Source organism: Phoenix dactylifera, chromosome 12 (assembly GCF_051530095.1).
Source record: "Phoenix dactylifera cultivar Ajwa chromosome 12, Ajwa_hap1_PhDact_Kaust_v1.1, whole genome shotgun sequence".
NCBI classification, from domain to species: domain Eukaryota; kingdom Viridiplantae; phylum Streptophyta; class Magnoliopsida; order Arecales; family Arecaceae; genus Phoenix; species Phoenix dactylifera.
In genome coordinates this window covers 17,502,188-17,519,505 of record NC_143201.1, presented here as the reverse complement: position 1 = coordinate 17,519,505, position 17,318 = coordinate 17,502,188, and the positions used below count along the sequence as shown (strand labels likewise).

General features: G+C 35.4%; 1 long non-coding RNA gene across 8 annotated transcripts; it reads right to left on the bottom strand.

The window, feature by feature from the left end:
• Positions 1 to 493: 493 nt before the first annotated feature.
• Positions 494 to 13,489, bottom strand: LOC103709383 (uncharacterized). Of its 8 annotated transcripts, none has more exons than XR_015972051.2 (4): positions 11,857 to 13,232; positions 6,445 to 6,519; positions 5,485 to 5,644; positions 494 to 3,687 (listed from the first exon to the last, which is right to left on the bottom strand). It is a non-coding gene; the product is annotated as an uncharacterized LOC103709383 (long non-coding RNA). The 8 variants fall into 8 exon arrangements; XR_015972055.2 differs by having other exon boundaries at positions 494 to 1,019; positions 3,542 to 3,687; positions 6,445 to 12,996; XR_015972052.2 differs by having other exon boundaries at positions 494 to 654; positions 3,542 to 3,687; positions 6,445 to 12,995.
• Positions 13,490 to 17,318: the final 3,829 nt, after the last annotated feature.

The window sequence follows — 17,318 nt, the reverse complement described above, 5'->3', positions numbered from 1 at the left end:
CTTAGGCCGGAGGTCTCGAGGTCGGGCGTTCCGAAGTCGGACGCCGATTTCGGCCGTCCGGGGTCGGAAGTTGTACGGCCTCTTAGGGGCATTTATGTCATTTGGGAAAAAATCTTATTCCCCCAACAGTAACTATTGTAAGGAAGCCCCTGATGTGAAGCTACTTGGATACTTTGTGAATATAAACAACAGAGAAGACAATTTTCTTCAAGATATCTGAAAACATCAGAGATAACTATTATAATGCCCATGCAGCCAGCAGATCTCTCTCTCTCTCTCTCTCTCTCTCTCTGCTTTTTTTGATTAATAGACAGTTAATACACCACTATGCATTTACTCAATTCACCTGAACAAGTATCACCACCTGATTATACTGCAGCTATCGATCAAAAATAATTTCCTGTCGTTCTCAGTCATCAGAACCATGCATACCAGACCCCCTGTACAACAATCCCAACATACTGATCTGGTAGTATTTGCGTCAAAACAAAGATTTCCAGTACTAAGTTTCCTTATTTGATTGAAATTATTCTCAATTATTACAAAATAGAAAAAGAAAAAACATATCCGGAAGCGGATTGGCTTGCAGATTTTGGACTCGCCTTGCTGTGCATACTGGGTGATGATGATGTGCCACTGGAGTTGGCTGACCTGCTGTATGTGGATAAGTTCTCAGTTTACATCAGAGGATGAAAAAATTATCATTCACAAAAAAAAAAAAAAATCACTTCAAGTATTGATTAGAAAGCAAAGCAAGAAAAAGCACACATCAGGTAGCTAAGTACACAAGACAGCAGCAAATAATCTGGCGCATGCACTGCCTCTTCTTTATTGGCTCTCCTCTCCACATTGTTTAAACTAAACCTGAGAGCTATTTCAAGGTTCAACATACCCCTACACCAACTGCCTCATGCTCATGGAATGATTGAATGCTCTACAAACTGCTGAAGACCAACAGGAGGGTTTGATTAAAAGCCACCTCAAAAATCTATGCAACCTTCGAATCGTTTTATCCGCGTCTTAGACACATGTTGCACCAACAACTTCCATCAATTGATTTTGCTTAAGAAACCTTGAGTAAAGAGATAATGAGGAAAAAATAAAATCGTTCCGAAGCAGAAGTTTGATAAGATATGTCGCTGAAAATAAACAATGTTATTACTAAGATGTTCTCATAAGGAGTAAGGACACAGAATTTTTCACTGTTCAATGTGAGGGGGGGGGCTCACATCAAAAATACAATGTAAAGCACATCACTCAAGGAACCTTATGTAGATATGGATACATGAATAGTAGAAAATCCAGGGTAAGACCAGCATACAATTAGGGCATCTTTCATGGACAGATGGTTGGGGATAGAACAAGTTCATGAGTTAATTAATGGAACCCAAGTCCTTTTGGCCCTCAGAGGTCAGGATTTTCAATAATTGGATGTATGCAAGTCCTTGTAGGGATCATTGCATGTTACAGAAAAGGAGGAAACCAGTATACACACACATTCTACAGATATTACCGACCTAAATACACAATTTAGTCTTTAGAGAATTGCGACATTTGACAACTAGGCGAAACACTGCACTCATCTGATTTTCTCCCTTTTATGACCGATGTATAGGGTAAAAAGGATCGAGAATACTACAAGCATTAAATGACTATCAATATTCAACTTACTGCCTTAATTTAAGTTGTGCTAGGGTTTCTCGAAATGGAACAAGGAGATTAGCTCATTCAAAATCTCTCATCCAAAGAAAACAGAAGTATGGTTCAAATTTGAAACTTTCTATTGCATAATAGACTTTTAATATATTAAAAAGAATTTCTCCTAATTTCTCCTTTAAGATATCGTTCATAGGGGATAAGTGAAACGAATGGTGGACACATCAGAACAAGCATTAGAATGACCCAGTTACCATCTATACTTCAGAAAAATGGCAATCCGATGATCACTGTCTCAAAGATTTAATTTATAAAATAGAACCGAGATATCCGCCTCTGTGCTAGACACTCTACTGGACTTTAAGCATCAAGAACCCTGAAGAAGGAAAAAGTCTTTTCTAACTTACAAGGCAGATAGAAAAGGGGCAAATGCATTAACTTAGGGCCTTTTGATTGGTATTGTTGTTTCTTTTGTGTTTTTCTTTCTATAAAAATTAGAGAAATACACCATAAAGATTGATGTTGAAGATGGCATTGGTACAAAACTACTGGACTTCTATTTTCACTCTTGTTGAAAGCGATAAACCATTGATATGAAAGCCAAGGAATTTACGAACAATTTAAAAAAATGAAAGGCTTCCATCATGCATGTTCTTCAATCGAGTTCATTTCACTCCTTGGATTTTTTACGAGGTTTGCTGTATCAGACTATATTTTCCAGTATTAGGGTGTACCATACCATATCCATAGACTGTCGAGACTTAGTACGCCTACCTACCAAGTGTCAGTATCAAGGCATGTATCGCACTAGCACTCGGTATAGGGTGTACCAGTTGGGCACTGGTGGGGGGTCTTCTACTGAGATTGCAAACTTTGTTTTTTGAAAACAAAAACAAGAGAAGTAAAAAACAGGCCCTTAATTTTCATAAAAGCATGTCTTACAGACGTTTTCACTAATGTGCCTTCTCTAGGCTAGTCTATGGTAACTTTCTCATTTTAGAAGGATATCTTCATGATACTTATCAAAGGAAGAGGTGCTGCATACAGCCATTTTGTGTAAAGACACAAAGGATCACAAAGTGCTTCACATCCAATTCTCTAAGCATCTCTAAATCATCGATGTAGTCTTAACTACCTAAAATTTGCTGACAGAATAAGTTGTGCTATCTTTCTCTTTGTTTCAATCTGCTTGTATATGTATGTTGCTTTACAGTTACCGTAGAACTACAGATTTTTTTGGCCAAGTACAAAACATCTAACAATTTGTGAAATTATATTTCTAGTTATTTGCATAAAATAGTTGACAATCATCTAAAACATCAAATAAACAGCATACATTTTCTCAATTAATACACTTAAATTGAATCAAACAGCATCATCTTGCGTATTGTAACATGCTTTCAAGTTAGAATATAATCGATACTGAATCTGTTATAGCCAGGAGATATCATCACTTAATCCAACATTCGCTAAAGTCAGTAATGTCTTCATGATGGCTATCACCTGACAATTGAAATCTTACACTTAATATGCGAGTGCAAAACAACAGCTTTCTCCAAGTCCTCGATATCCTACATGACTTTCTGCAGCTGATCCCAATATATTTTCCTAAGTTTTTAAATCAACATGATCATACAGAATTTTCTATGAACCCAGAGCTTTTAATATAATACTTTCTACAGAATATAAAGCAAGCAACTCAATTCTGATAGCTTTGTTTCCTTTTTTTAACTTTCTTAATTTACCCATCAAGCAACATGTGACAAAGTTCCCCAAGAAGCTATTAGAAGAAAAAAGGAAGAGAGGGAGGGATCCAAACCATGGAGGCATAAGATTGAACACGCATACTCAGACAATAAAAGAAGATAGCAAGTACCCAATTCACCTGGTAATTCCATAAAATGGAACATCACTGTTTCTCGAGTTGCATTTAATTTAGTCACCTGCAAACTAGAAATGCCGAACATGTTCATCATGCATCATGTGACACGAGACAAGCCTTGTAGATCCCATTCTAAACAATAAAATCATCTGCAAAAGTATAGCAGTAATAATATTTCGTTTGACATCTAAAAGTGACACTATTTAAAAACAAAAAAGAGTCACTAGTAATGTGGAAATGAAGTTTTGTTCTTTGTGGTCTTTCCTGATGTCATACCCATAAGAAAGAGATACCAATAGAACAATAAAATGAATGCCAATGCTTTGTTCCAATGAACATGGTTTTAAAAGTTTTAAAAATTTATTGAGTACTCTCCAACACTATAATTCAACCATTTGATGCATTCAAATAAGCCACCATTGTTTTAATAATAGATAAAAGAATTTAGGATTTTGAAGATAAGATGTTTAATTGACTAATAGTTAGAAATAAAAACTATTGTATGTGCCTATGTGTTTAACTGAAGAAAACATAACCAAGTAGGCAAGGACAAGATGAAGAGAAAGAACCAGTGAGAGGGAAGGAAAATGTTTGGATGCTTTGAAATGAAAGAATATATGAACGAGTATAGAAAAAAAGCATGGCACAGAACAAAGGAGGAAGACACCCATTTAAGCAGTTGAAAAGGGAAAGAAGACCTTTTTTCTCAATGATGTGCTTATGGGCATGGGTTGCTTATAACAAGAGCAAAGATAATAATTGGGTTAAAGGCTAAGGATCATTCTCTCTTCTTTCAAAATTTGGTGTACCTACATGTAACAAATTCTAGGTTATGAAATGTCTTAGAAGAAGCACCTTTAAACCAAAATAAATAAATAAATAAACTATGATTTACAGGGTGCTGTTTTTAATACTTAGTAGGCCCTATAAACTTTGGACAGTGGACATTAAATTAACATGCAATATATAGTAGGAGGAATTTTGTCTTTGGGCTTCCAAGGAAGAAACTCAGGATTTACAAAACTAGGTTTATACTTGGAGACCCCCTGGATCACAGAAATTGCGGAACTCCTAGTGCTATGGAACACCTTCTCATATGCAAGAGCAGCCTCTAAGATAATTTTTAAATGCATTTATGTTAGTCGTATAATTGAAACAATAACGGTACTAGGAAGATATCAGGTATTGCAAACTAGGTTTATACTTGCTGACCCACTGGATCACAGAAGTACAGAGCTCCTAGTATTAGGAACACATTCTCATATGCAAAAGCAACCACTAAGATAATTTCTAAATGCATTTTTGTTGGTCATATAAATTAAACAATAATGGTACTCTAAAAACCAATATGGTTCTAATAGAGAAAAAGAGAGTACGAAGGAGGGAGGAGGGAGGAGGCAAAGAACTATAGTTGATTAGACAGAAAAGATAAGAAACAAAATATGAACGAAAGATTTCTTGATAAGAGAAAATGATATTATAGTGGTGTATAGGTGCTTCCAAGCTCTATTATTTCAACTATAGAAAATAGATTACATTTAACCACACAAACTTGTCAGACTATAATATATTTTTTACTTCATAAAATATAATTGTTTAAGCTAAACAAAACATTAGCTGAGTTAAAGTAATGGTTAAATTGGAAAAGCGTAAGTTACACAAATCAAAAAATAGTTACGTAGGCAAGCAGGCAAAACATGATGGAAAAGGAAAAACAGAATCTATGCTACCTTTGGCTTAGCCTTGCCCAAACTATGGCACTGAATAACCAAGCATATTCAGAGGACTTTTAGGAGGAAAGGTATTTTAATTTATCAAAAGTCTAAACTAAAGTTCATTGATCCTTTTTTAAATGATGGCAAGATCTTGAAATGAAATTTCTAATATCCTCATTTGCCGATGCATGACACAAGTAAACAGCAATACAGAAGCATGATAACACTTACATTGCCTCGAAGCAGATACATAGCTAATTATGGTCCAACATTATCAATTGGCGTCCCGGCCCACCATTTCATGATCCCAGGACAGTATGTAGTATGTTCCCAAATCGACAATTGAAGTTGTTAGAGAACAACATCCTTATATATCTAACCCATGTAATATCTGCATGGGACCCAATGTAAGGCATTACTCACACTTTGAAGAGCTATTCTATGGAATAGAAGAAAAATATAAAAGTGCAGTTCCAAGCGATGCAGGAGTATGTTGATGCATGTCACGCTAGCGACCTTAGGTTTCAAAATCTCAGATTAGCTGCATATAAAAGGAACAGCGTTGTTCCATCAAGAAAACAAATATTGCAAGGAATAAAGCAGCTAGAGGAATTTGAATCATACAAAGGGGATAAGTGCCATTCTGAAGCTTCAATAGAGGTCAGAATGATTGTAAGTTAAAGAAAGAGTTATACATATTTATGTATATATGTATGCTTCATTATATCAATGCCCATGCTCATATCTCCACTTCTTGTTTTCTTTCATTACAAGGACAGAAGAAGCATACACTGATGGGACAATAATACTACATTACAACTATGAGAAAGGTGTACAGCCTAGGATTTTCAGAATCTAATTAGTAGACTTTACAGAGGCATACAATGTACTGTTTTAGGCCTGGATATAGTTTAAAACTAACTTCTGGCTGCCACTTCATTTTTGCATAGTTGGGAAATCATGATTCTCTGAAACCAAGTAAACTCTAAGAATAAGAGAATTGAACTGTCAACTAGTGACCTTTTCATATGTTATAAATCCCAGGCCCACATTATTCAACAGTTACTTTACAATTGAAGAAAAGTAATGAGTATAGGATCATCCAAAATTGAGTGAACTCCGCAAATAAGTACTGAAGGGTCAAATTAGGAAGCTTCTTTACATGAAATAGGACAGAAAGAAACAACTTACAATCTATTCAATCAAGTGGACATTGCAAAAGTCCCGAATCCTATGGAGAAATGTAAAGTAAAAAGGGCTACGGACCTAAAAAAGTAGATCAGAATCAAGAAGTCAAAAGATATAATGATCAGAAAATTCAACTCCTAAGGTTTTGATCAAAGAGCAATATTCACAAGACCTACTTGTTATAAGAAAATACAAGTCTTTAATAATAATGTTAGTGTCCAAGAAATAAAGAAGTAAATGTCCTTGTATTCTAATTCCATTTTGGCACGCAACCAAAATTAAAAGAAAAAGTTAACATCAAAGATATCTTTTGAACCTTGTAAATCAAATAATAGAGAATGGAGTTTGCATGAGCTTCACATGTGGGCAAATCAAATGTAACTGAAGCTAGAATTAAACATATAAAGTTCTAGGTTGTTTATTGTAGAGATATTAGGCTTATATGTTTAATTAAATTGAGTCAACAGCCTTTTCGAAGGTACTCAACTTGTAACATTATGCAAACTGAAAATAGTTAATTCCTAGACAATAAACGGAGGGGAAGATTGTTAAAATAGTTAATAAGGAACTGATAGATTTTAATTATCTTAGTTTTTGCATGGTGTCCCACATTTCTTGTGTTATGGGTCTCTTGGACTTGAGCCACCCTTCATTTTTCAACTCAATCCCCCATTCTTCTTTAATAAATTTAAAACTTATATTTCAAAGTAACATCACTTTACAGAACACACAAAACTAACTACTTTAAGCATGCAATATCTAAAATCATAGGATTATAGGTGAGACAAAGATATGTGAAGTTTATCCTCAAAGTACCATCATACTGGGATATGTTCCATCTATCATTGTCAGAAACTAAGAAAGAAAAGAAAACTAATTTGCTGGTTATACATACATAATACATAGAAAAGAGTAAGGTGAAATATGGTAGCTTCTCATTAAAAAAGGGTGATACTTTAGAAATGAAAAACAAATTTCTCATATGAAGAAAAGGAAAAAATATAAAGTATTTTATAGCTTGGAAGAAAGATTAAGGTGAACTACCAGGAAAAGATTATGTACTTGCATTTTTAATGTAGATAGGATCTATGCAAAATTCAATAAGGAAATGATACAGAATCAATAAAAAAATGGCACATGAAAGATTCACAAGAGTTTTATAAGCAGTTTACTCTTAAAAAGAAAGGAAAAAATAAAGTCAACGTGAGATCATAGGAAAAAGACTGTGGCGATTATTAAAGAAAAGGACAAAAAGCATTTGCTCTACTGCTAGATATACGCTTTGCAACCTTGTTTACTAATGATGCTAGTGTAAGCTTAGCTTGAGCGTGGTAACTTGAAGCTATGCATTTTATGTACTTAAAGTCATGGTAGTATTCACTACTGTAAGTTGTCATTGAGACAAAGAAAGAGTAAAATTGACTGAATAAATTTAAATTTGCTCAATTTTGACTAATGTATCAAAGCAAGACCGTGGACAGTGAACATTAAAACCGACAGAAGTCTTTTTCTGCTGTGTTTTGGGCAGTTAGGTGGGGTGTGGAATAAAGATGGAAAATGGATAAAATCTGTAAAAGGAACTAGCTCTAAAAATTGCCTTAACATGAGAAACTTGGGGCCTGTCAGCGACATGTCCATTTATGATCAGAAACTAGAATGACACTTCAAGAATCTAGTTGCATGATATGGGCTGCCATATCTATATCCATGCTATATTCAAATGCGCTGGTTAGGGCCTTTGGATCAGTCATGCTCGCACCTAAGTGGAAAATTACTGTGTTGGTTTGAGAAACTTCACTAAACAGTAACTATAGATAAGATTAGAGCTTCACATTGGGGGAACACGGGGCTCCCCTACCAGATATTGTCTGGTTCCGAGGCCCACACGCGTGCGCACACCGCTCAGACCCCTCCCCGGTTTTGCTTTCCACCCAAAACGCGTCTGCACGATTAAGAGACATCCGCCTCATATGCCCAATTCCGAATCGAGTCGTTCCGATGTAGGATTATTGAGCCTCACACCCTTCCCACCATCGGACAAGAGTCGTCCTCGGCTCTGATACCAAATATCATGCCCCCACGGAGGCAGGGGCGTGACAATCCAATCGTACTTCTTCCACTTTGTCTCCCTTCCTCTCATATCCTTTCCTTTCCATTCAGAAAGGAAAACCTAGTTCCCATCCATATCTCTTAATCTAGGGTTCTCTACCTCTGACATCTAATATATATACTAAAATGGAGGCTCTACTTTGGCAGAGCTCTCTATCCACCATGTGTATACCTATTCATCCGCCACATGTCGAAATGTTATTTAATTTCATGCAGAAATGCTTCTTGGGTGTTATAGTGGAATCCTTTGGCTCTTCCCTCTTGCGTATTATATTTCACACGGTCTTAATGTGTGGAGATTAGGTGGTCCTCTATGCTGCTTGGGTATCATAACAATTATTAAGAGGGTAGGCACCAGTTATGTGGACATGTGGCACATTCTGGAGGATTTTAGCAATAAGATTCCAATCAATTCATAGAGCTACGTCTCCTTCTTAGTTGATAAGTATTTCCTCGAGATAATCGCTACATGCTATATAAGGTCAGTGTTGAGTTCAGGATAGACTAAGATGGTGGTGTATCTCAGCTGAAAAGGATATTAGAGAGAAAAAGCAAGCACTAAGATATTGGCGGGATCTTGGCTAGTAATTTACAAAAGAAGATATGAGAAATCTCAATAAATAAGATAATTAATTAATAAATAAAGTTACAATAAGAATTAATTAATCAAAAATTATTGGTTAATATTGCAATATCATAATAGCTAAACTAATTCATGTCTACTGAATAATATTGCTTGAAAACTTTATTGTATCTTATGGGAGAGTGCCGAATCGGTATCTCAACCAAGATGAAAACTTATTGCTATATGAGACAATATACCATTTGTTAGGCATATGTGCCATACGTTAAATAGAGCATGGTTGGTTGTGCCCTTATTTTGATGATAAAATGCATGGGACTGGCCATGCATCATCTTGTGAGGCATACTTCAACAATGAGAGTCACCACAAACCTATTCTCACACTTTCCATTCTTATCCTCCTTTGTTGGTTTCCTCCCTAATTATTGAAATTTGTTAGGATAGGATATCTAAATTATCTAACAAATATCTAATATATATATATACACACTAAAATGAAGGCTCTGCATTGGTAGAGCTATCTGTTTGCCACGTGTGTGTGTGTGTGTGTGTATCCGCCATGCGTCCGTTTGCCGCATGTATATAATAATCATGCCATTCTCTACCAAGAAATGTGCGAGATAAGTGGTTATTGCCCTCTTAGGACCACCTCCAATACAACAAACTTCTCACACCATCTCTTTAAATTCCATGAGATGTTATATTCGGCAATTTGTATTAACACGTCGATAAAGCGATGGACAGAAAATAACATAATTGTAATACGATGGCTGCAGTTGATCCTCTGCATTCCGTTTCATTTTTGGAATGTAGTCGTATCATTTATGCAAAATAAAGATACTCCTTCCTTCACGCCCGACGATTGTCGGATCATCCAGTGCATGGATCTTAAAGTCTTCATTTAACCGCATGCACAGATTAGAACTCTCAAAGCATTCCAAACTCTGCCATCCATCTGCCTACGCAGATTTCAAAGTGAGCAGAGCGTGAAGGAAGGCGTATCCTTCTTTCGCGCGAAGGATACAACCACATTCCTTCGCTTCTATCCTTCAGCCTTAGCAAAGTCGAGAGAGAGTTGACTTGGGCCTTGGACTGCACTCAAATGCCATGTCACCGTACCGAGCGAGCCATCCCGATGAACCATTCATGTTGGATCGGAGCGTGTTGATTTCATTGTCGCTTTCATAGCCCCACTCACCCTCTTTAAAGAGCCGGGGAGGATGTCATGGTGGCTAGTAGTTTTCATTAGTATTGTAGCTTCCCCATGCCCTATGTGAGTTATTACACTTATATTTTATTACTTTTTATTGCATTTTTATGCTCATGTTCTTACTTAAAAGTGACATTATAACAACCAATACTCCCACTATATTGCATTTAAATATCACCTAAATGCAACATTTTTCTATTTCTTATTAATACATAGGTTGGATCATGATCTTATTATTCTATACCAATATATAAATTTTATTGTATCGATAGTTATACATATACTATTAGAATTTTGTATACTGGTAATATATCATAATATTAATATCAAAAGTTTATTTTAGAAAATAATTAGGCTCTTATATCTATTATATTATACTTTATTTCAGTTATCTATTCTGTTATATCTATTCTATATTACATTTTAAGAATAGTGGGAAAACAAGAAAAAACTACACTCTGCGCATCGCGCAGGTTATAAGCTAATTTTATTTTATGTTGAATCTCTAGGATATCTTATCCACTCCTCACACTTCTCCTGTGTTTTTCCTTCATTTTTCCCTTTTATATCAAATATTCATTTCACACCATATCTATTGGTGCATATCAAATTAGAGGAGAGATGAAACAAAAGGATGAACAAGAGAAAAAAGGACCATTTTTGCCTTCTAAAAGAATATACCATGCTAGACTCAAACAGTCTTCGCCAAGGTTCCAAAATAAGGCCATGGTATGGAGGTGGATGAGGTACCAGATGATGCCTATGTGGTATGCAGCCACTTGCATGGTTGGCTAAGCACTTTGTATCTACAAGAACTTAGAAAAAAAATAAATAAATTCATAATAATATATAAGTAAAAAACAGAGAATATAAATTCAGCTGCGGAAAAAGAGGTGGAAGAATGCACATCCAGTGCTTAAGGATATGAGGACCACTTGAGCATCCACCTTGCACCCTATCAACATACAAAGGCAGACTACATCCTATGCTGGAGAATCTAAGAGCCATGTAAGCATATGCTGCATAGATGGCTTTTTGAAAATAGGTGCTTTGTTGCATGACGAAAAGATGGAGTACCCCCTTCTATAAGCATGTAAAAACAAGTAGAGTGGCAACTCCAGAATTATATTCAACACCACATTCAGCAATCACCTCTAAAGTGGCAACTCCAGAATTATATTCATCACATAATAAGTAGAGTGGACCCATAAGGTTGGTAAAGGGGGAAGCATAGGTAACTGATGCCCAATTTCTCTCAAATATGCATATGATATTGCTTTAATTTTTTAAGGGAGATGTATTTCTTTGATTTTTTTTCCAAGTTTCTGATGCTTCTATTCGATTATGGTGATTACTCAAAAATGACCCAATAAATGTTCAGAATTAGAAACTTGGCAATGGGAATCAGTCACTCAATAAAGCAAGCTGGTTCAGATGAAGAGAAAAGTTAATAAATAACAGGAAGCATGCATCCAGTTAATGTGAGTTTCCGCCATGGACCGAGATGGAATACCATTCAATTGGTGAAACCAGGGACGCCGGCTTAGAAAGATGAACTCCACGGGCAATGGGAGGCAGCTTTCGCTGAGTGAAGCTGAGTGGCAACGAGATAGAGCACGCCAGTACACAGTCATGACCGCATGCATGGTTGCCGACCGGCGTGCTCTCTCTCGTTGTCAACCAAAGCCTGGCCAAAGCAGAAACCCGCCATCATCTGCCAACCTAAAGCCAAAACCAATATTTTTCTACATTAAAAAATGTATTCTTCCATTAACAAATGGTTATCCCCTAAACAAGTATGTAAACATAAGCAATCTTTAACAAGAGAAGGAAGAAGATTTACAAGTTTGAGATCCACCGAGAAAGGTAGAAGACGATCCAACTCCGAATCAGAAAAATATAATAGAAAGCAACAACCTAAGCAGCAAGAATTCATACAAAGATGATCCAATAGTTATCACATCAACTAATTCAACCCACCACCCTACCAACTTTATCGTTCGCAAAATCCAAAAACTTCAAAAAAAAAGAAAAACAAGAAGCGACATCGTTATTAAGACTTATCAATAACTCAAGGAAAACGTTAACTTCTATAAACACCAATAAAAATCACTTAAAAATTCATCATAAAAGTTCACCAAGAATTGTTCCCGAGACTCCAGTAGAAGCAGAAAAACCACATCCATGTATCAGCCAGCCAAAAAAAAAAAACTCTCGTATTTATCAAGAAGAAAACAAATTAAAATCCAAGGAAAAGGAAAGTGCTTCCAGACCTCCAAATCTTTCTTCCAGATCTCCGACCGAAGAAAACGCTGGAAGAGACGGGAAGAGTCGGCGGAGGTTCACCTTGAGAAGACCAAGAAATAAGATGAAATAAAGCTTCGTTAAGGTTTTTTCAGCGGCATGGGGTCAAGGGAGGTGGCAATGTGTCAAGCTCGCCGGACGGCCGTGGTCCTCCCGGGCGTACTGCCTCGACACGTGTCCAGTTTCGTGGAGGCGATGAGGAGGGCCCGAGCGTACGGAATTGCCCCTTAAGGCCTTAAGGGGACGGGGAGTCACCGGCGCGGACGACCTTTTGACGTTTGACAAGGAGAGTAGGACTCAGGGGAGTTAGCCTGATGGGACGCTGCCCTTTTTGGTCATATCACAGACAGAGATAAGAACAAGTCTCTCTCGGAATTTCTCTTTCACCTAACCTGGAATTTTCTTCAGCAAAACTGGTACCCATAGAAGTAGCAGCTGTCATCAAACTTTCAAATTCTACTTTGAAACTCCTTGTTTAAACAACTTATTTAGTACTAATATCTAAGTAGATCATCCTCTTAGATCTCTTTCGAGTGTCTACATCCATGAGATCACCCGTATCCAGCATGAAAATGATATCCCATAATTTTACCAGCTCAACCCATTGACACCCTCTAAAAAATGCCTATGAATTTCATTGAACAGCTTCTAAGAATGCTGCTGCTGCTTGAATCTTTACAAAGAGCTCTTGTATTTATCAATCTCCCACTACCATCCCATCCCCTAAAACCTAAAAATACTTATAAAATCTTTTAGTTATTTCAATAATTGACAAGTTTGATGCACTAATACGATATTATTTTATCATCGGTGCAGTAAATGAAATATAATAATTTATTACATTAATGCTTTTAATATAGATCCATATATATCAAACATTTGAAGAAGAAATACTATTTTTTGCAGTGATATTGTTTGTTCGCTATTTATGATAACATTCTTAGATTAATACATATATTTAGTCAAATTAATGATCTATTAAAACATATAACGCCCATGATGCAGTATTTCATAATATGAAATTATTGATATTTTTTGGTAAAAACTTATTATTATTATTATTAATTAATAATAAAATGGCCAGTTAAGCCATCACTTTTCTGCGATCCCTGGTCACCGCGCACTCATCCGGCAATGAATATATACGGATTAAGGAAGACTTTGCTTTCTCCTCCGTTTAATTGGACAGTATACCACATAATATGGTACATTTAATAGAAGGGCGACTCTGATTTCATCCCAGCCGTTGGTTGGCTAGATCTCCGTGGGGCAATGGATATGGAACCGTACAAGATAATTAATCGATGTGCAATCAAATCGGACCGCGGCGAGCTCGTATCATGGCTGTTCCTTTCTATCCACTTCCAAGTTTGTCAGGAGACCAAAAAAGTGGGCCACATGTTTGGGCCTGACCAAGGTCTGGGCCGAGATTTTCGCGTTCTTCGTTGTCAACTCCAAATGAGTTATTATTACCAAAAAAAAAAAAAAAGTCCACATGAGTTACTGGCAACAGTGGTTAGCTGTGATTAAATCCGGAGTATATATTGTCCAGGGCATTGGATCGTAGGTCTAACGGTTGGATCGAGTAATTTAAATTAAAAATATTATGTAAAATATCATTTAAGTTGTATATTCCAAAATGTTAAGAATGAGTAAGTTATATAAACATAAATGAGAAGAAAAGATGACTAACAAGCTAAGGGGGAAAGGAGCCATTAGAGTTGGTAAGCGTTGTGAGGCCTATTACAAGTTAAAATGGTCAGATTAGGATTTGAATTATTGATCTATTTAATAAGTATGTTGAGTTTGGATTGACAAAATTTTGATCTATCATGTATCTGACTTAACTCATATCTAGTTCGACCCGACCAGATTGCCACCCTAAGTAAAGCTAGTGGTTATATAAGAAAGTAATAGCTTGAGTGAGAATGTTGATTGTACAAAAAAGATATTTGTATCCTCGTCGGTATTGTCATGATGAACATTAAGCTTATGATCGTAGCATCATAGTTCACGAAGCTCACATCCTCATAATTTTCCTTAACAATTAGTGTTAGCAATCAACTTTGTTTTGACTAGCATTAACATCAATAGTAATGGCTCAAGTATTGAACTAAGAGAAGAAATAGAATATAGTCATGACAAAGTAAATTAGATAGTAAGAGATTAAGGGAAATAAAATGTAATAATCTAAATACAACAAAAAAAAACACTTAGTTGTTTACTCCAATTCCCCCTTCACTAGCTCGTGGATTAAAATATAATAAAATAAACCGAAGCACGTACACAAATAACAATATGAATTATTGTTTTTTATGTAGTCTCATTATCTTTATTATGGAAAGTGTTTTGTGATCTAAAATTATACTACTCATCAATGGATTGAAAGGGTGTCGGGTAGGGTTGAAAGCATGTCGGTTTATATCCGATCGTATCCATTTTCGTGTTCAAGTCAGATTAGATTCGGATACTATTTTTTTGGTCCAATCAGATCCAGATACGAATCTGGCTAGTTAGTTCAAAATACTCCTGAATACGGATACGAATGCGGATACATCTAATTTTTTCAGATTCGGATTTGGATATCCATATATAAAAAAACTATTTAAGTGATTAACCAAATTTAAACTAAAAGAAATCCAGATATAGGATGACTGTCACTTTATAGTAACACGAATAAAGAATATCCGATTTGAATAAAATTCTTCGAATTACCCTACACGTCTGAAAGACTCAAACTTCTCGGTCGTCCATTTTATCCCTCTTTCCTTTTCATTGTCTTCAAGCAACTAAGATTTCGAAGATTCTATTTACTTTTTAGTTTCCATCTAGCGATTGCAACCAACGACGACTGTGAGACATCTTGGAGGCACTGTAGATCCCATTTACTTCGATAAAGAATAGTCTTAAGTGGTATATCCTTTATGAATTATTAGTTTTTATTAAATGATGAATACTTATTAAAATTATATTTTTTAATTGAATCTTTTTTTTATGATCATATCTTTATTGCTAGTTTTTATCATTAAATTTTGCTCAAATTTTAATTGGTATCTAAAAAAGTATCCAATTTATGTCTATATTCGGATAAAAAAATATGGATATATTTAATATCTAATTCGTGTCCGTATCTATTTATAACAAATATGAATATACTTAATATCTGGTTCATATCTGATCCATTTAGACCAAATATAGATATTAATTTTGATATCTATGTAATATTCATATTCGTATGCATTGAAAAATATGTATATAAATATGGATATATCCATATCCGATCTGTTTTCAGTCTTAGTGCTGGACCATTTCTCTGTGAATTATTTCTTAGACTCTATACTCCCTAAAGTGTTTGGACGGGAAGACTGGAAAAAAGTTCTCAATTGGGTAGGTCTTTTAATTTTTATTGAAATTCTAATTTGAGAAATAAATATCTATGAGTTGGAAGGTATGATAAAAGCTCTGATACCATATTATAGGGCATTATGGCACCAAAGAAGGGATCAATTGCTTCGCTCCAAGTTTAAGATAAAACAATAGGAAATTTATATTGATCTCATAAACCTTCTTATCAAAAAAAAAAAAAGAAGAGGAAATTCATACTCATACCATAGTAAAGAAAATTAAATATTAATAGCTCTGAGTAGACTTCTGATGGACTTTTCAATCTAATACAAGTATCAGTTCTCATCATATCAATAGTGTAAGTTGGTAATCTTGGGAGAGAGCTATGGTGAGGTTCTAAAATGGGTGAGATTACCATACGATATGTAATTCCTCTACTGAAGAGAGGATCAATTGCTTTCAGGAGATTGCTCCTCCAAGTTCAAAATAAAAGCAACAAGCAATTTTTAATGATTTCTTCAACAAGAAAGTACTTGTAACATATACAATTATTTAACTAATAAAATGAGAAAATAAATCATAAAAACCTTAGTATCCATTATTAGACTCCTCATATGTCAGACCAATAGAGGTATTAATCTAAATTAGATCATCGGTCCAAACAGTTCTAGGCTAGTAATGTTGGTAATGTGCCTTGATCACTTTCCTCGAAACCATCAGTGAAAACAAAAGGAGAAAAATTACAGAGAGAAGGATCTAATGAATTCAAGAAAGATCCCTTATGATTTTTCCTTCATATATTTATACTTTGAAGTCAAGCCATGCTGATGGAATTGATTTCAATTACCCAGCCAGAACTCAACCGTATTTGATAAAGAAAGGTTTATGTTGATCTGAATTCCACTGACTTATGAAAGGCTGATTTAAAGTTCGTTTCTCTCGGATAGTTTTGCAAGGGTTGGTGGATCTAGGTTATAGTGAGAAATAATAGACAAAAATAAAAAGTAATACTATTCTTCACTTGTATCAATGTTCACCAAATAAAAATATATTAATAATTAGTTTCTCCAAATTCAAGCTCTCTTTTTTTTCCAAATCCAAGCCTCTTTTTACCAATCTGAAGCAAAAGGGCAATAATGAGACCCATTAAGTAAGCTATATTTCATAATTCTTGAAGAAGAAATCCTTCCTGTAATGCCGTCTTTTGGGATATTCTCATATCTTATTTTATCCTATGCTGCAGATGAAAGACCTTCTAGGAGGAAAACCCACCTTATCCCATTTAAACTGGAATATCTGAGTCTCCCCTAAATTCTTTTGCAACTC